The sequence below is a fragment of the Equus przewalskii genome, chromosome 1 (genome assembly GCF_037783145.1).
Source record: "Equus przewalskii isolate Varuska chromosome 1, EquPr2, whole genome shotgun sequence".
Lineage (NCBI taxonomy): Eukaryota > Metazoa > Chordata > Mammalia > Perissodactyla > Equidae > Equus > Equus przewalskii.
Window position 1 is genome coordinate 143,741,867 of NC_091831.1, and position 17,195 is coordinate 143,759,061.

General features: G+C 39.0%; 1 long non-coding RNA gene and 1 pseudogene across 1 annotated transcript; one reads left to right on the top strand and one right to left on the bottom strand.

The window, feature by feature from the left end:
* Positions 1 to 6,759: 6,759 nt before the first annotated feature.
* LOC139079794 (uncharacterized) lies at positions 6,760 to 8,862 on the bottom strand. The gene is made up of 3 exons (XR_011533849.1): positions 8,766 to 8,862; positions 7,687 to 7,846; positions 6,760 to 6,950 (listed from the first exon to the last, which is right to left on the bottom strand). It is a non-coding gene; the product is annotated as an uncharacterized lncRNA (long non-coding RNA).
* A 1,245-nt stretch (positions 8,863 to 10,107) lies between these two features.
* LOC103560919 (U4/U6.U5 tri-snRNP-associated protein 1 pseudogene) lies at positions 10,108 to 11,442 on the top strand (annotated as a pseudogene).
* The last annotated feature ends 5,753 nt before the right edge of the window (positions 11,443 to 17,195 follow it).

Genomic DNA, 17,195 nt, shown 5'->3' on the forward strand with positions numbered 1-17,195 from the left:
TTCTGCAGAGACTTATTTCATTAGTCATTGGACGGTTCTCTTGACATACACTGTTCCTGTTGAAGAAAATTCTCCTGTACAGACAAATGCTGTCTTGTCCTTGCCAGTCGTGGAGATGATATAATAACCATTCTTTAATCTCAATATAGAGCCGCTGAGACCTTCCTGAACACTTTCAGCACCCATTTAGACACTCTTGATGGACATATCACACTTAACCTGGAAGTTTTGTTATTTTGACAAGAGAGACAGTGATGAACAGTTGTTTTTTTTTAAAGATTGGCACCTGAGCTAACAAGTGTTGCCAATCTTCCTTTTTTTCCTTCTTCTTCTTCTCCCCAAAGACACCCCTCCCCCGACCCTGGTACACTGTTGTATATATATTCTAGTTGTGAGTACATCTGGCTGTGCTATGTGGGACTCCACCTCAGCAAGGTCTGAGGAGTGGTGCCATGTCTGTTCCCAGGATCCGAACCCGTGAAACCCTGGGCCACCAAAGCAGAGCATGTGAACTTAACCACTCAGCCATGGGGCCGGCCCCATGAACAGAGATTTGAATCACTCTTTGGTTGCATGAAGCTCTGGATTCCCTAACAGTACATGAATAATGCTTTCAAATATGCCAAATATCAGTTACTTTTCTACGTAAAGTATGAAAATCTTGGTAACAGAGCAACTTTAACCCACAATTCAGTTACTTAAGAATTTCTGATCTTATGAAATTAATATTGTGATGTTGTCTTTGAAATTGTAAGCTTGGGCTTTCTCAGATGATGATTATCACTGACAAGTCATTTGAAGACAAATGAATTTTTCTAATACTTAATATTATGAAATAATGTTGCTCAAACCTCATTAAAAATGCATTTTGAGTAGCTTTGTCCTTGGAAAGCCTGCAAATTTGGTTCAGATAATCTGGTTCTTACCGTATAACTTATCTTATGTTGCATTTCAAGGTACACTCAGTAGGTAAGTTTCCAACTTTCATTTTCATTCAATATTGAATCAAGATTAGGAGGCATTACTGGCTAACATCTGTCCTCTGTGAACAAGATAATGAGCATTGGCATACAGATGCGAACCTCTTGCTCACCATCAGCACTGTAGCGTGCTAAGACTTAGCTAAGCTAGTTAGAGATCCCTATACAACCTACATACTGCATTTCCATTCAAGTCTACATTGTGGCTCACAATGGGTCAAACTGCTAAAGAAAAAAATTCACAACTCTTTTTATAAGTCATGGGTTTTCAGTAATCTGCAGAAGGTGCTGATGATTTCTCCCTCACAAAGCATGCTGATAGCCAATTTGCATTCTGAAATACAGTGGTTTTTTGTCCCACTATAAAGACATATCTGAAAGTACAAATGTTACTTATTCACCTAATTTACCATTGATAATACGGCTTTTGCCAGTAACTCAATTTGATCTCTCTCTGAGAATAAATGCTTGCCGTTAACTTGCTACTGATCTTACAAGGCCCTCAGCAATAGGGATCCATATCTTTATTTCCAAGTCAGGGTGTCTGTAAGGCCCTATGGTTTCAGATTTTTCTACTTGTTAGGATAAAATTCAGTAATTTCATGCTAGGAAATATTATTTCTGCCTGGAAAGAATTAAGTGGCCTTTCAGAATCTCTGCTTTAATGGAAAATGTTGCAAAAGCTTCTGAGACTTTACGTAAACTTCTTGACAAATAAGGAACTGTGGTCAAACTGCCAATCCAACAGAACTCAATTCATATTTTTATTTCTTGCCACTTTTTTGGCAGCTTGAACAAAATAATTACTCATTCTCACACCTCAGCACATAAAACTGACATCCTATACTTGCATTAAAGGCCTGTTAAAAATTTCTTAATGATGTTCTAACTTGCAGGATTTCATTTTCATCATTATAAAAGTGTCATCAAAGATCCATTTATTTAATTGGCAATAATAATAACAAGGCTTACTCTAACTGCTGCTGTGTGCCTGCAAGTATGGATGATGTCTTCAAAATGTCTTTACTACCATCCCCTAAGCTTCTGGGAGGCCAGCCTCACTCTGTCTAGACTCTAGCGACCAGTCAGATACTTTGTGATAGAGGAAACATGTCACTCTAAGAATACTCATATTCTGCCTGCCTTCTTCCTTGACACTACCCAAGCCACTCTCACACAGTTCAGGGATCTATATATGATTTTAAAACAAACAAACAAAACAAAACACTTTGTAGTTACACTTCCACAGTCCTCCAGGCGCTAGAAGATGAACTTAGAACAGAACTCAGTTCTATCATGTTCCTCAGCCAAATAGTCTATGAATGCATGAATTTTAATAGAGGGATTTTTAAATTCAAGGGGGTCGTTTTACTTGTACCCAGCTTCGTTCAACCGGGAACATTTCTTTGTAAGACACATGTGCAGGCTTTATTTTAGGTGAAAGAATCACACCATTAATTCCTTAAAAGTGTGGCTATTCCTTTTGCATTTCTGCTGAGCAGGTCTGAGGCCCTATTAGGAGTTTTAGATTAGCTTTTGGATGTGGTAGTAATTGCACTGCAGAGGTTAAGCAAGACTCATTGATTTCTCAGCAGTTATACTCTTATACAACCAAGAGTTTCTAGGGTTCCTGATGTGTGAGACCCATGGCTTCCCCGTGCCCTCAAACTTGAAAATTGGTCAAATTAGGAAAGGACATTTCTTAGTTGATCATTGCCTTAAGGTCACAGATGTGGCAAAGTCATGGCAATGTTTTCCCCCAACAGGACTGGAAAGCAGATGCTCACAAGCAGTCCTTGTTTGAGCCCCCATAAGTTCTTGATGTCCTGTCCAGAGAGGGGAAAAATATTCCTTCCAGATCCAGACCTCTTAGGATGAAGCCTTTTATCAAAGGCCTCTGTCCTCAACTTTTCCAGTGGTTAAAAGAGAGATTTATGTCTTATCTACAATTTTCCCAAATACCACATTCTTAGATTACAGATATTCTGTGTAATTAAGTAGGTACCCATCTCTAAAAGTCCCAAGCAATATGGAGGTGAAAAGCTATCCTTTTATGACTGGACTGAGTTTCACCTGAGCTATATATATATATATGAAATCTGATTATACATACACACATGTGCACAATCCAAATATATATATATATATGAATATACATGTGCAATCTGATTATATACATCAAATCAGATTGTATATATAACCTAATCTTATGTATAAATATAATCAAATTTTATGCATAATCAAAGTATATATGGAATCAAATTTTACATATACAAAATCAAATTATATATGTATATGAAATCAACTATATGTATATAATCAAATTATATATATCAGATTTATTAATATTATATATCTGTATATAAGGTTACCAATTTATATGTTTGTAACATTCATTTAACCATCTCATTTTACATTGTTCTTAACTCACTTTAATATGAGGACATCACTGACTTCATAAAATAAATTTGGCTTCTAGACACTTCCTGCCGTAGTAGCCCTCACCCCCACAGATCAGCAAATCAATGTGTAGATTCTGCTAAGACTAAGTACAACCATTCTTATAATACATAAATATTAGGGGAAAATAACCAAAATAAGAGTCTAATGAAACCACTGCAACATGGACTTACATCAAGACTTTATTAATCAAATAGCAAGTATAAGGCTCCTCAGTACAGAGGATCATGGTAATTTTTTGTGTTTCAAGTATTCAGTGTTATATCAAAGCCAACAGCTAATAATCTCAGAATATTTAAGACTTTTCTCTGTCTAAGGTACTATCAGCCAACCTTATAGTAAATACTTGTTTGCTGTTTTCCATGGGATTTATCCTCAAAGGGACCCAGCCTCCTCTTCAATCAAGCAGCTCCGGATCTTTGGGGAAACTGAGGCAAGAATTTGAATTCTTACTATGGTGGCTCAATTCATATCTGTCTACTAGACCTATACGACGTCTGCTTATATGGTTACGCCATCTAAAGTATTTCATCCCTAGGGAGTCTGTGATTCCTTAGCTATTGCCACAGACCAATTCAAGTCAAAGATCTAATTATTATTCCATTCTACAGACTTAGAGAAACTATACCCAACTTTACTTTGAGTAAAGTATACTTACTACCCTAGGCTTCAATTATTACTATAAAACCAGAGAGTCTTTTCAGTAGTGTCATTTCTGGCTTAAACAGAATATTAACACAGATCTCAAAATTATTGATATTTCCCTACTGCTGAACTCTCTCAGGAAATATGGTTAAGGTGTGACTGAATACCTTGTACGTAATAAGTGAACACCATTTCCATCTTCCTGTCTGTGGACAGGAATGGGGTCCACTCTCTGTTATTGTAGACAAATTACAATGTTAGACCTCTAAATACATAAGAGTTGACTCCAGACTATAATTAAACTTAAGTGAATATGACCATATTGATGAACTTGGCATGACCAAAGCTTATTTTCTTCTCTGTGGTCAAAATTCTATACCATCCTTTTTCATACATAAAGTTTCTTCCATGAAACTTATAAAGATCCTGTAACTCTTCTGATATGTAAGCAATCTCCTCCTGACCAGATCTTCAAATTTTCCCCAAGACTATGTTGGGGTATAGTTCCTGTTTTGTGTCTGGAACAATGGGAGTATGCTCTTAGAGGCAACTGCCCTAGGTGACGTTCTTAAAGTACTTTAAGCAGAGGAAGGCTGATTTCTTTAGATGGAGGAGGGGCTGTTTTCCAAAGCAAACAAGTGTTGGGCAATTTAGGAGAAACATGGTTCCCAGCTTCTTCTGTCTAATCAAATGTTCTCATGCCAAGTCTCAATATCTCAACCTATTCCAAACAATGCCATATTTGCCTAAGATATGACAAAGTAATGGATCTCTACAGCCAGTACAATTGAGTATTGAATCTAAAGTTCAACCATATTTTCCTAGTAGCTACATAAGGTAATGGATTCCTTTACAGTCTCTAGAGAAGCTTTCTGACAGTCTCCACCAGTACCTTCAGTTCAAAGTTGAAGCCTGTGCCTACTTTTCTTTAATAAGTTCTTCAACACGGTCAAAGGCATCCAGTCTGTAATCTTCATACTTACCCTTGCTCCACTGCAATCAAGTAGCTATGATAATTTCCCAACTAATTTTCCTATTCTGACATTCCGTCACAGATACCCATCAATAATGTTTTAAGGAAGTGCGATGTCATTAAATACTATAGATTACCATTGTCCCATTGTTCCTCTGGTAGAAGAATATCCGTGCCTCATCAAACCCAAAATCTCAACTGAAGGCTTAGTTACTGGGGGCTCTTCTCATAACAAATGTTTTATCAGTAAGAATTTAGCCCATAAGTAGAAAGCATAATCTGAAAATATTCTGAAGGAACGTAGTGAAAGGGCTACCTACAGATCATTCTTAATTGAACTGAAAAAAGATGTTGAGATACTCAAGAGTGAGCAAGGTAGGGGGCAGGATTATTAGTCTTAGGATTGAAAGGGCTATAGGAAATTAATGTTATCAAAGCTTGGTGAGAGCTGGAAAATGGAGAAAGGACTTTTTCCACACTCAGGCTGTGTTAGAACCTGCACCTGGTTAGAGGAGTGGAAGCAATAAGGAGAAGAAAAGTCAGGTTTTGAAGACAAGTATTATCTTGCAAGCATCTGTCTATGAGATACATGCATGGACTAGACATCTGTGGCTCCTTCTCTGTCAAGGTTCTCAGGTTTCTCTGCTCAAATACTCTGTCCCATGTATCATGGTCTTGTTTCTAACTTGAACTGCAGCTTTAACATAGGAGAGCTGTCTGTTGTGCATTCAGTCTCTGATAGCTCTGCTTGCTAGTGAATCATGAACCTGCTTTTGGCACAAGTTGTCTATTGCAGCAGGAGATGAGGAAATAAGGCTCAGCACATCCTGTGTCTGTAGTTGACTGACAAGAATCTGTTATCGTTTTTAAAGACTTCTAAGTCAGTTAACAAAAACGACAAACTCCACAATCCTTATTAACATTGCTCCTATGCCATTCAAGTGGTGGATTTGCTGCTGTTTCTCCTTATACCTCTACATCATCCTGATTCACCAAAGGGTACATCTAAGTATTAGGATGCTTGGAAGATTGGCAAGAATTATTATGAACTTATTGCCCCAGTCAATGGGGCTCCTTTTACTCTATGACTATCAAGTGTTTTAGCATCTGTATCCCTTCCTGTGTTTCTGCTTTCTAGTACCATTTCTGTACCAATTTCTTTAATGTGGTTAACCCTCAAATGTGTGGACTGAGACAGGTACTGAGTACAAGTATTTTATTTGAGAATTGATGTCACAGTAGAAGATTGTGGAAAGAGAAAGAAAGTGATGAGGAAAAGCCAAAGTAAGAATGTATTTTTAAGGTAACCATTATGACCAATGAGGTAGCCTATTCCATTAGAATCTTCTGAGACTCATACAGGATACCTCCCAGTATAGTTTGACTATTAGACGCTAGAGCACTGGTCGACTGGCTCCTGTCTCTAATTGGTCAAAAGTTCCCCCTGAAGGTGTTAAGTGTACACTTCTGGGCTACCCTTGTTTAAGTACACAGCAAGATTACTTGGCATCAGAATGCCCAGGGACACAAAGGGAGAAGATGCACAGCATATACTTGAGGTACTGGGTAATGTGCTCATGGCAAGAAATGTCTGAGCTTCCTCAACTGTTCACCATGGCTGAAATCAAGTGGCTAGAAAGGATATGACAGAGGCACCAGGATTATCTGCACAGATGGATAACTGAGCAGACAAGGCTAACAAATGTAAATGTGATGAAGGAGCGTCTCTTACCTGTTAAGGGTCTGAAAATTTCACAGAATTTTCCATACAGGGGATTTTCCTGAGGTTCTTTAGGTGCAGCAATATCCTTATATCTATGGATGAATCCTTTAAGGCTAATGTAGCCCAAGTCTGAGATAAGGCCAATCACATGGGATGCAGAAGGTCTAGCCTATCAAGATGAACAAGTGAAGGAGATTAACAACAAGTTTTTAATTTGTTAAGTGTAAACACTGAATTCATTTATTTGGTTCACTAGAGTAGCCTCAAGTTTTATAAAAATCCATTCATAAAGCTCTACTCACAGTGAGAACCAGAAATAATAGTCCGGTTTAAAATTGCTTAATATCCTGTGTCTTTCAATATGTCAGTTTCTCTGACTGTGTAACCATAGCTGGCAATAACACCTCGTCTCCATTTGATGCCTGTCCTGCCTGGGCATCAGGCCAAAAGTTCTCAGGATGATGGTCCGTAGCTGGAGTGAAGACGGGTTGCTTCAGAAGCAAGGTTGCCTTTGCTTAGTCAATAGGAAGCTTTTTGCCTATAGCCATAGCTAAGTTTAAGTATAAACAAATTTTTTCCCATTTCTGTTTCTGGGTTAGTTTTCATTCCCTAATATATTCTACCCCGTAGACAATGTAGAAGAAATCTTTCAGTACTTAGTCTACTAATCTTTCACCTGAAAATATTTAACTGTTTCAATCTACTCACCCTAAGAATCTGATTTAAAACATTTTTTTTAAATACCCATTAAACAACATAAGCTAATCTTGGATCTGTTACCAGTCCAGATCTTGGGCACCTTTGTTGAACTCATTTAGCCACATTTAGCGCATCCCCTCTTTCTACACGCTTCCAATGTACAAAGCAATGTAATTTGAAAAACAATATGTACATACAGTACTTACAACTTCTGAGTTAGTAGAAGACATATAGTTTGACGTCATTCAGTATTTTTCCAGGCATCTCTACCTAAACAACGTGTGGGACGATACTTCCATCAAGCTAGAGAGGAACGATGCTGATTCTCCTTCAAGTAGACTGTAAAAGGCTCTTGACTTTCTTTCACTGGCAAAGAGGACAGATCAGTCCCAAAATTTCTCATCCAAATATGATATGCCCAGAATTATTCTAGATCCTATCCTTAAGAAGAAGACTCTTCTCATGAGTGACAGAGGAAGCAAGGAGTATCAGCCCACCTTAGTACTTGTGAGCCAATTTTGACGAACAGAATGTAATATTAAAAAATACACTTTTTAAAATCAACCTTCTTAAAAGAAAAAGTGAAACAGTCAAAAATCGTTAACAAGAACTTATTATAAATAATCTGGAATAGGAATAAATATTTGTAAGCCAAAGAAAAGCTTCAGGTGACTTAAAATAAACACTGGTATTTCATGACATAAAAACTTTTTCATTTTTTTTTTTAGAGATTGGCACCTTATGCTAACAACTGTTGCCAATCTTCTTTTTTTTCTTAAAGATTGGCACCTGAGCTAACAACTGTTGCCCATCTTCTTTTTTCTTTCTCTTTTTTTCTTTCTGCTTTTTCTCTCCAAATCCCCCAAGTACATAGTTGTATACTTTGGCTGTGTGTCCTCCTAGTTGTGACACGTGGGACACCACCTCAACGTGGCTTGATGAGTGGTGTCATGTCCACGCCCAGGATCCGAACTAGCAAAACCCTGGGCTGCAGTAGCGGAGCACACCAACTTAACCACTCGGCCACAGGGCCAGACGCAAAAACTTTTTCATCTTAAAAAATAAATTAAAATTAGAAAATTCAAAATGACACAAAATAAAAATAAAGTAAACATTGAATATTGAAACCAAATAAGCTAAAGGAAAGAACTAAGTGGAATTAACTATATAAAATGAAAGACATGAATCAACTCGATTTAATTCAATTTAACTAACTTTAACACAACTAAATAAACTACATACATGAAATTCAACTCAATTAAATGAAAAAAAGAGAAAGACTTACCATGCCCAGCAGGTGCAAGGGGAGGGAGTCTGCCATCTGGCGTCCCCCAAGCCAGGTCCTTGCACCTGGAAAAGCACATGTTGCATGCTTCATGGACCAGTAAAAAAGCTCCCCACCCCACCCTACCCTGCTCCCAGCCATCCCACCGCCACCACCCAAGGCAGCATGGAACATGCAGCCTACACTTTTTCTGGCCTTTGGCCTTCCCAAGAGCCTTTAGGGCAGCCTCTCAGGGCTGCCACAAAAGCCACGTCTCCTGAATTCCGGCTATGTGACAGGGTCTGTGCAGCAACCTGGGAATGTTCCCATTCTACAATGTCTGCAGGACTCGAGATGAAGTTCCTCCATGAGGTAATTACTTTAAGGAGCTCCTCAGAGTGACAGAGGCTGCAGCAGGAGGTTGGAGAAGTCAGGAACTGTGGACATGAGAAACACAAATGCAGCAGTGGGGAGCAGTGATGGCACAAGGTCAGAGAGGAACCTGGCCCAGGCCTTGGCTGGTGCACCTATGCAGGAGCTCAGCCAGACAAGGTCCATCCAGCAGCTGTGCAGAACCAGGAGAAGCACTATTGCAGTTATGAGACCACCACTGCAGCCAGTTCCAAACCCAGCCCAGGAGATGCCCTGCTCAGCATGGTGGAGACCAATAAACTTACACAAAGTTGGGGCTGAAACTTTTGGAAATTGATGCCTTCAACCAGGAGGCAGGCTCCAAGGACAGGCTGGTTGCAGACCACTCTTCAATTCCATGACCTTGTGGCAACTAGAGAAACAGGCATCTGCCACTGAAATTGCTTGCTGAACCAGAAGCTGGGGAAGAAAAAAAACCCTGGGGGAGGATGATGACCCCCTGCTGGATGACACTGTAGCCTGAACTCAGTAGAGCTGGCAGCTTCAGATGGAGATGTGCCTGGCAGAGAAGAGGGCCAACTTACTAGAGGAAATGGTCCAAGAATTTGGTATTGGCACTGGTGGAAGAAGAGGTTGGTTGGGCAGGGCAGCATGACCTGTACAGTGTCCAGGGTCACCTTCATAGCCTCCCTATGGAGCATGCCATCGATTCCTTCCAAGACAGGGAGACTGTGAAACTCCCCTGCAAGGACAAAGATGTAGAATAGGAGGAGAACGATGCGCTAGTGACTGTGAACCTGGAGCAGGCACACCGTGGAGCAGCAGAAGAGGAAGCCTGAATATCTGCCCTCTATAGAAGAAGAGAATTTATGTGAAGTGGCATCAAAAAGTCCCTCTGTATCCGGTTCAAATGCTCTAAGAAGGAGTTTGATGGCAAGCAGCCACATTCCTCTCCTTGACATGGGGGCGAATCTGCCTTCAGCCATTGGTAATGGGAACTGCAGGAGATCCAGTCAAACTGCAGTTTCAGGCTCATTTCCTGAGCAAGGGAGAATCCCAGCCCACCTCTGAACACCTCACTCCCATTGGGGTGGTGGCCTTTAAGAAGACAAAGGAGAGAGAAAAGAAAAACTGTAAGGAGAGTTAGGAGGTGGTTTTTCAGAGCAATGACTTTGTGCTCCTTAGGAACCAGACTCCAGACAGGGACTTTGGTTCTAGATTGCAAAACCAGGGTGTATAATGAATCGGATTCCCCAGATGGAGGAGAATTAGCAATCAATGCCTCAAGTCCACATTGTTATGACTCCCAAGTGGAGAACAAGGATATCATAGATGAAGAGGAGTGTGGAGTTCTGCTATTGGGGTCCCCATAGATGCTAGAAAACAAAGCATAGATAGTGCTGCAGAAGCAGCTGGGGAAGGGTCATCAGCAGGGGTGGGAGTAACAGCAATAAGAGCTGCAAGATAGTGGCAACAAAGTGGTGGAGAGCACAAAGAAGCTAAAATTTGGCCAGTGAGTTGACAGGAGAATGAGGTTCCGGAGTGAAAGAATGCCGTAAAGTGTACCACCACTTCAGAATTCTGCAGAGACTTAGGGGGAAAACACCACATATGAGGAGACTAGGGGCAGCAAGAGCAGCTCATGGACTTTGAACCAAATGAGGAACATAGGGAACACTCAGCCAAACTCTCCTCTGGGATCAATGGGAAGGAAACATCAGCTGGAGTACAGTCCACCTGGATGAGCTAAAGCAGCAGTGGGGTTCCTTTGCCTCTTACACCATCATTCTGGATGAGAAGCCCATCTTGAATAGAGAGCTGGCAATGTGCCTGCTTTTGTGTCAGAACAAAGGACTGCTAGAGATCATGGTGCAGAAGGTGGCCAGGGTGAAGGTGCTCAATGGGCTCCTAACCTCAGTCTTATACTTCTTCAAGGACAAGATGACCATCAATGACATTTATGGCCAGCAGGAAGAGTACTGTGGCTTCACTCAGGATTTCAAGGAAAAGGATGGCTGTAAGTTGCATCTTTAAGATCAAGTATATAGACAAAATGGACCAGAAGCTCATATCTAAGGAAGTTTCCACCAGCTGTCCCATCCCTTCCATGGGAAGGACTCAAGCTAGATGAAGACAAGGAGATGGATGAAGAAGTTGCTTGAGGAGGCACCCCTGAAGAAGATGAGCTCCAGCAACACACCCACAGGTATGATTTGTGCTGGGAGAAACAATGGCCCAGAAGACACCACACATCCTGCTCTGTGGCAGCAGCAATAGCATCAATGCCAGCACCCATCACCAAGCAAACCAAACCTCTCATGTCTGATACCCTCTCTAAATTTAATTAAATAAAATTCCCTTCTTATTTTTTCTCCCTGATCATGGTGCACATTCCAGGATTGGAACTGAGAGGAGGGGCAAGTCAATTCAGGTAGGAACTCAAGCTGTTCCACCATCGGACCAGCTTGGTTCTGCAACTCACCTTCAGCTGTGTGACCTCAGACATGTCAATGAACATTTCTGAGCCTCATTTTTGCCATTTGAAAGATTAAAACACCCAGTCTTTGTGGAATGTTTTTCAAAGATCAAATGTCCTTGTTCATTTACTCAGTAAGTCATTTGCCTGGAATTCTGACTTGAGCAAGCCCAGTAGAATTCAAAAACATGTGACTTAGGGTCGAGCAGCTGATAGGTGAGAGCTGGCCATCAAATGACAAAAATTATAAAAGATTGTTCTCAAAATTATAAAAGATTGTTGTTTTAATCAGGTATGATAACTCGCAGACAAGGAAATGACTAACACAAAGGAAGGAGTTTTTATACTCACAGATCCCTAGAAAGAGGAGGCACAGCACAGCACACCATGGGAAAACAGCAGGGTTCGTCAGGAGGCAGAGGGAGCAAGGGGAAAACATGAGTTAGAGCCTTTATTGTAGGTACTGCAGGATAGGAAAGGCAAGGCAGGGTAAACAAGGTTAGTCAGGTTTGGCTAGTTTGGATAATTTCAGTGGGCTTTGGGGTAAAGGGACTATCTAGTGATACCTGGTCCTGGAGTGAATAAGGCAGAGGAATAGTGGACCAAGTCTGAGAGCCCCATAAAGTACATTAAACTCTTACCAGATACATGATTTTCAAACATTTTCTCCCATTCCATAGATTGCCTTTTCATTTGTTGATTGTTTCCTTTGATGTATAGAAGTTATTTTACTTTGATATAATTCCACTTATTTATTTTTGCTTCTGTTGCCTATGTTTTTGGTGTTGTATCCAAAATTCATTACCAAGACCAGTGTCAAGGAGCTTTTCTCCTATGTTTTTTCTATTAATTTTATGGTTACATGTCTATGTTTAAGTCTTTAATCCATTCTGAGTTGATTTCTGTAGATAGTGTAAGATAAGTGTTCATTTTCATTCTGTGCATGTGGGGACTCTATGATTTGTTGCATAGACTATCCTTCCCCCAATTTATACTCTTGGTGCCCTTGTGGAAGATTAGGTAACCATACAAGCATGGGTTTGTGTCTGAGCTCTCTATTGTGTTCCATTGGTCTGTGTGTCTGTAGTAATCCAGTACTATACTGTTTTGATTACTATAGCTTCGTAATATAATTTGAAATCAGGAAGTTTGATGACTCCATATTTGTTCTTCTTGCTCAAAATTGCTTTGATTATTAGGGTTCTTTCATGGTTTCATATGAATTTTAGGATTTTTTTCTATTTCTGTAAAAAATGCTATTGGAATTTTGACAGGGATTGCATTGAATCTGTAGCTTACTTTGGGTAGTATGGACATTTTAACAATATTAATTATTCCAATCCATAAACACAGGATATCTTTCCATTTATTTATGTCTTCTTCAATTTCTTTCATTGATGTTTATAGTTTTCAGTGTACAGATCTTTCACCTCCTTGGTTAAATTTAGTCCTAAGTGCTTTATTCTATGTGCAAATGGGATCGCTTCATAATTTATTTTTCAGGCAGTTTGTTGCTAGTGTATAGAAATGCAACTGATTTTTGTAAGTTGATTTTATATCCTGCAACTTTACTGAATTTGGTGACTAAATATAACAGTTTTTTGGTGGAATCTTTAAGATTTTTTATATACAAGGTCATGTCATCTTCAGATACAGATAACTTTACTTCTTCCTTTCCAATTTGGATTCCTTTTATTTCCTTTTCTTGCCTAATTGCTCTAGCTAGAGCTTACAATACTGTGTTGAATAGGAGCAGTGACAGTAAGCACCCTTGTCTTGTTCCTGATCATAAAGGAAAAGCTTTCAACCTTTCACCACAGAGTATGATGTTAGCTGTGGGTTTGTCATATATGGACTTTATTGTGTTGAGCTAAAGTCTTTCCATACCTAACTTGAGAATTTTTATCGTGAAAGGATGTTGAATTTTGTAAAATGATTTTTCTGTGTCTATTGAGATAATCATATGTTTTTATTCTTCATTTTTAATATGGTTACCAACTTATTGATACATGTATATTGAACTATTCATGCATCCCAGGGATAAATTCCCCTTGATCATGGTGTATGATCCTTTTAATGTGCTGTTAAATTTCATTTGCTAGTATGTTGTTCAGGACTTTCGCATCTATGTTATTCATGGATATTGGCCTGTAATTTTCCTTTCTTGTAGCGTCCTTTTCTGACTATGGAATCAGAGTAATGTTCACCTTGTAAAACAAATTTGGAACTGTTCCCTTCCTTTCAATTTCTGGAAGAGATTGAGAAGGATTGGTGTCAATTATTCTCTAAATGCTTGCTAGAATCGAGCAGGTAAGTCATCTAGTCAGAAGCTTTCTTTCTTGGGAGGTTTTTCAATTACTGATTTAATCTCTTTATTCATTATTGGTCTTTTCAGATTTTCTATTTCTTCATGATCATTCTTGGTAGGTTGTATGTTTCTAGGAATTCATCCATTTCTTCTAGGTTACCCAAGATGTTGGTATATAATTATTCATAGTTCTTTCTTATGATCCTTAGTATTTCTGTGTTATCAGTTGTAATGTCTTCTCTTCATTTCTGATTTTATTTATTTTAGTCTTCTCTTTTTTCTTAGTGTAACTAAAGGTTTGTCAATGTTGTTTTTCTTTTCAAAATATCCACTCTTAGTCTCCTCGATCTTTTCTATTGCCTTTTTGGTCTCTATTTCATTTACTCCTGCTCTGATCTTTGTTATTGCCTTCATTCTGCTAATTTTGGGCTTAGTTTGTTCTTTTTCTAGTTCCTTGAGGTGTAAAGTTGTGTTGTTTATTTGAGATTTTTTTTTCTTAATGTAGGCATTTATCACTATAAACTTCCCCCTTAGAACTTCGTTACTTATACTCCGTAAGTTTTGATATGTTGCACTTCCATTTTCATTTGTTTCAAGGTATTTCTTGATTTTCCTTTTGATCTCTTCTTTGACACATTGGTTGTTCAGTAGCATGTGGATTAATCTTCACATATTTGTGAATTTTCCCATTTTCTTTTTGTAGTTGATTTCTTGTTTCATACCATTGTGGTCAGAAAAGATGCTTGATATGATTTCAATCTCATTAAATTTGTTAAGACTTTTTTTATGGCCTAACATGTGATCTATTTTGGAGAATGTTCCATGGGTGCTTGAGAAGAATGTGTATTCTGCTGCTGTTGGATGGAATGTTCTAAAGACGTCTGTTAGGTCCATTTGGTGTAAAGTATAATTTAAATTCACTGTTCCCTTATTGATGATCTATCTGGATGATCCATCTACTGTTAAAAGGAGGGTATTGAAGTTCCCCACTGTTATTGTATTAGTGTTTATTTCTCTCTCTGGTTCTTTTAATATTTTCTTTATATATTTAGGTACTCCAGTATTGGATACATATATAGTTACAATAGTTATGCCCTCTTGATGAATTGACTCCTTTATCATTACATAATGACCTTTTTTGTTCCTGGTTACAGTTTTTGACTTTATGTCCATTTTTATGATGTAAGTATAGCCAGCCCTGCTCTCTTTGGGTTATCGTTTACTTGGAATATCTTTTTTTCCATCCCTTCACTTTGACCTATATGTGTCTTTAAATCTAAAGTGAGTCTCCTGGAAACAGCATCTTGTTTTTTTCTTACCCATTCTGGCCCTATTTGTCTTTTGATTGGAGATATCGATCCATTTACATTTAAAGTAGTTATTGATAGGTGACTACACATTATCACCATTTTCTTTGTTTTCAGATTGTGTTATTGTTCCTCTTGCCCTCTCTTGCTATCTTGCTTTGTGATTTGATGAGTTTTTGGTAGAGACATTTTGACTCCTTTCTCTTTATCATTTTTATGTATCTACTACAGGTTTTTTCTTTATGATTGCCATGAGGCTTAAACAAAACGTCTTATAGTTATAAAGTCGGTTATGCAGAAAAAAGCTTTACTTTGTGTAGAAAAATCTACACATTTACTCTTCCACCATTTTATGTTATTGATGTCACAATTTATAATTTTTTATATTGTGTGTAGTTAACAAATCATTGCAGCTATGGTTTTTAATCCTTTTTTCTTTTAACACTTATACTCAAGTTAAAAGTGATTTATGTACTCCCATTACAGTATTCAGAATATTCTGAATTTAACAATATCCTTACCTTTAGAGTGAGTTTTACTTTCATATCTTTTCATGTTCCTAATTAGCATCCTTACATTAATATATCATCCATCTCTCTGCTGACCTGCAAGGTGTCCACTGAGAAATCCACTGATACTGATAGTATTATAGAGGTTCCCATGTGTGTGACAAGTCATGTTTCTCTTGCTGTGTTCACTCTCTCTGTAGTTGACTTTTGACAATTTGATAGTAGTGTGTCTCGGTGAAGAGCTCTTTATGTTCAGTCCATTTGGGGTTCTTTGGGCTTCATGGATCTAGATGTTTATTTACTCCCCAGATTTGGGAAATTTTCTGTCGTTATTTCTTTAAATAAATTTCCTGACTCTTTCTCTTCCTCTGCAATTTCTGGGACTTTGATAATATGCATTGATTCATTTGCTATTGCCCTAAAAGGCCTGTAGGTTTTCTTCATAGTAGTTCTGCACCTTTTTCTTTTGTTCCTCTCACTGGATAATTTTAAATGATCTGACTTTAGGAGAGAAAGACCTTCACCAGTCAGCCTGGCTAGAGAATCTAGGAGTCTCTCAGAACTTTTCTGTGGATGTGCCCACTCCACTCTCTTGTTCCATCTTGGGGAAGAAGTCTTAGGATTGTATGCCTTTTCTTGATCCCACCAAGTCAGGCCAGATGCTGAGAGCTCCTTGTTTATTTTCCTGAGGGTAATATCCTGGTGTATTTAAGATTGTGTGCCTTCTCCCAATCCAGTACTGTTGAGCCAGTTGCTGACATTCATGTGCTGTCTACAAGGGCTTGCATATGCTGTCTGTGAAGGCTCGTAAGCACTATCTGCAGATGCTCACTCACATGTTGCCTATGGGGGAGTTCAAGGTGCCAGCTACGAGAGGAGGGATCCATGGAGTGTGGGTGTGTGTGTCCACTATTTGAAGGAGTCCACAGGTGAGGGTTCATGGGCAGAGTTCTTAGTGGAGTCCACAAGCTGGTTAGTAGGATCTGCGGACAGTTTTTGAGATCCACATACTGGTTGCTATGAGTACCTGCCCCTTTTTCCTGTCCTAGTTACCCCCCAGATTATTAAACCATGCCAATCCCCTCAGTTTTCTAGGTGGGGCAAGACAGAAGTGGGTTTCTTGGGCAGAATCCCACAATGCTGGAGAAGCCTGGTGCTTACTTCACTCTGACTTTCCCCCTGGAAGAAATGGCAGGTTGAATGCGTCTCTTGTGGCACTGAAGTATATACCAGTGTGAGGGAGGGATGATGTGGATAAAGTGAAATTGTTCTTCTTCCCCTCTTAAATGCATCTCTTCTCAGAGTTTTCCTTCCAACAGTGTGTTGGAACCTCTCAGCTGAACTCCCTGCTTCTCATATAGGTATTCTTGCCCATGAGTGGTTGCTAAAATCAGTATTTCTGTGGGGTACGAGGATTCTGCCATCTTACTGATATCCAGAGCTTACTTTCTCCCAAAATACAGATGATATCTGTGTTTT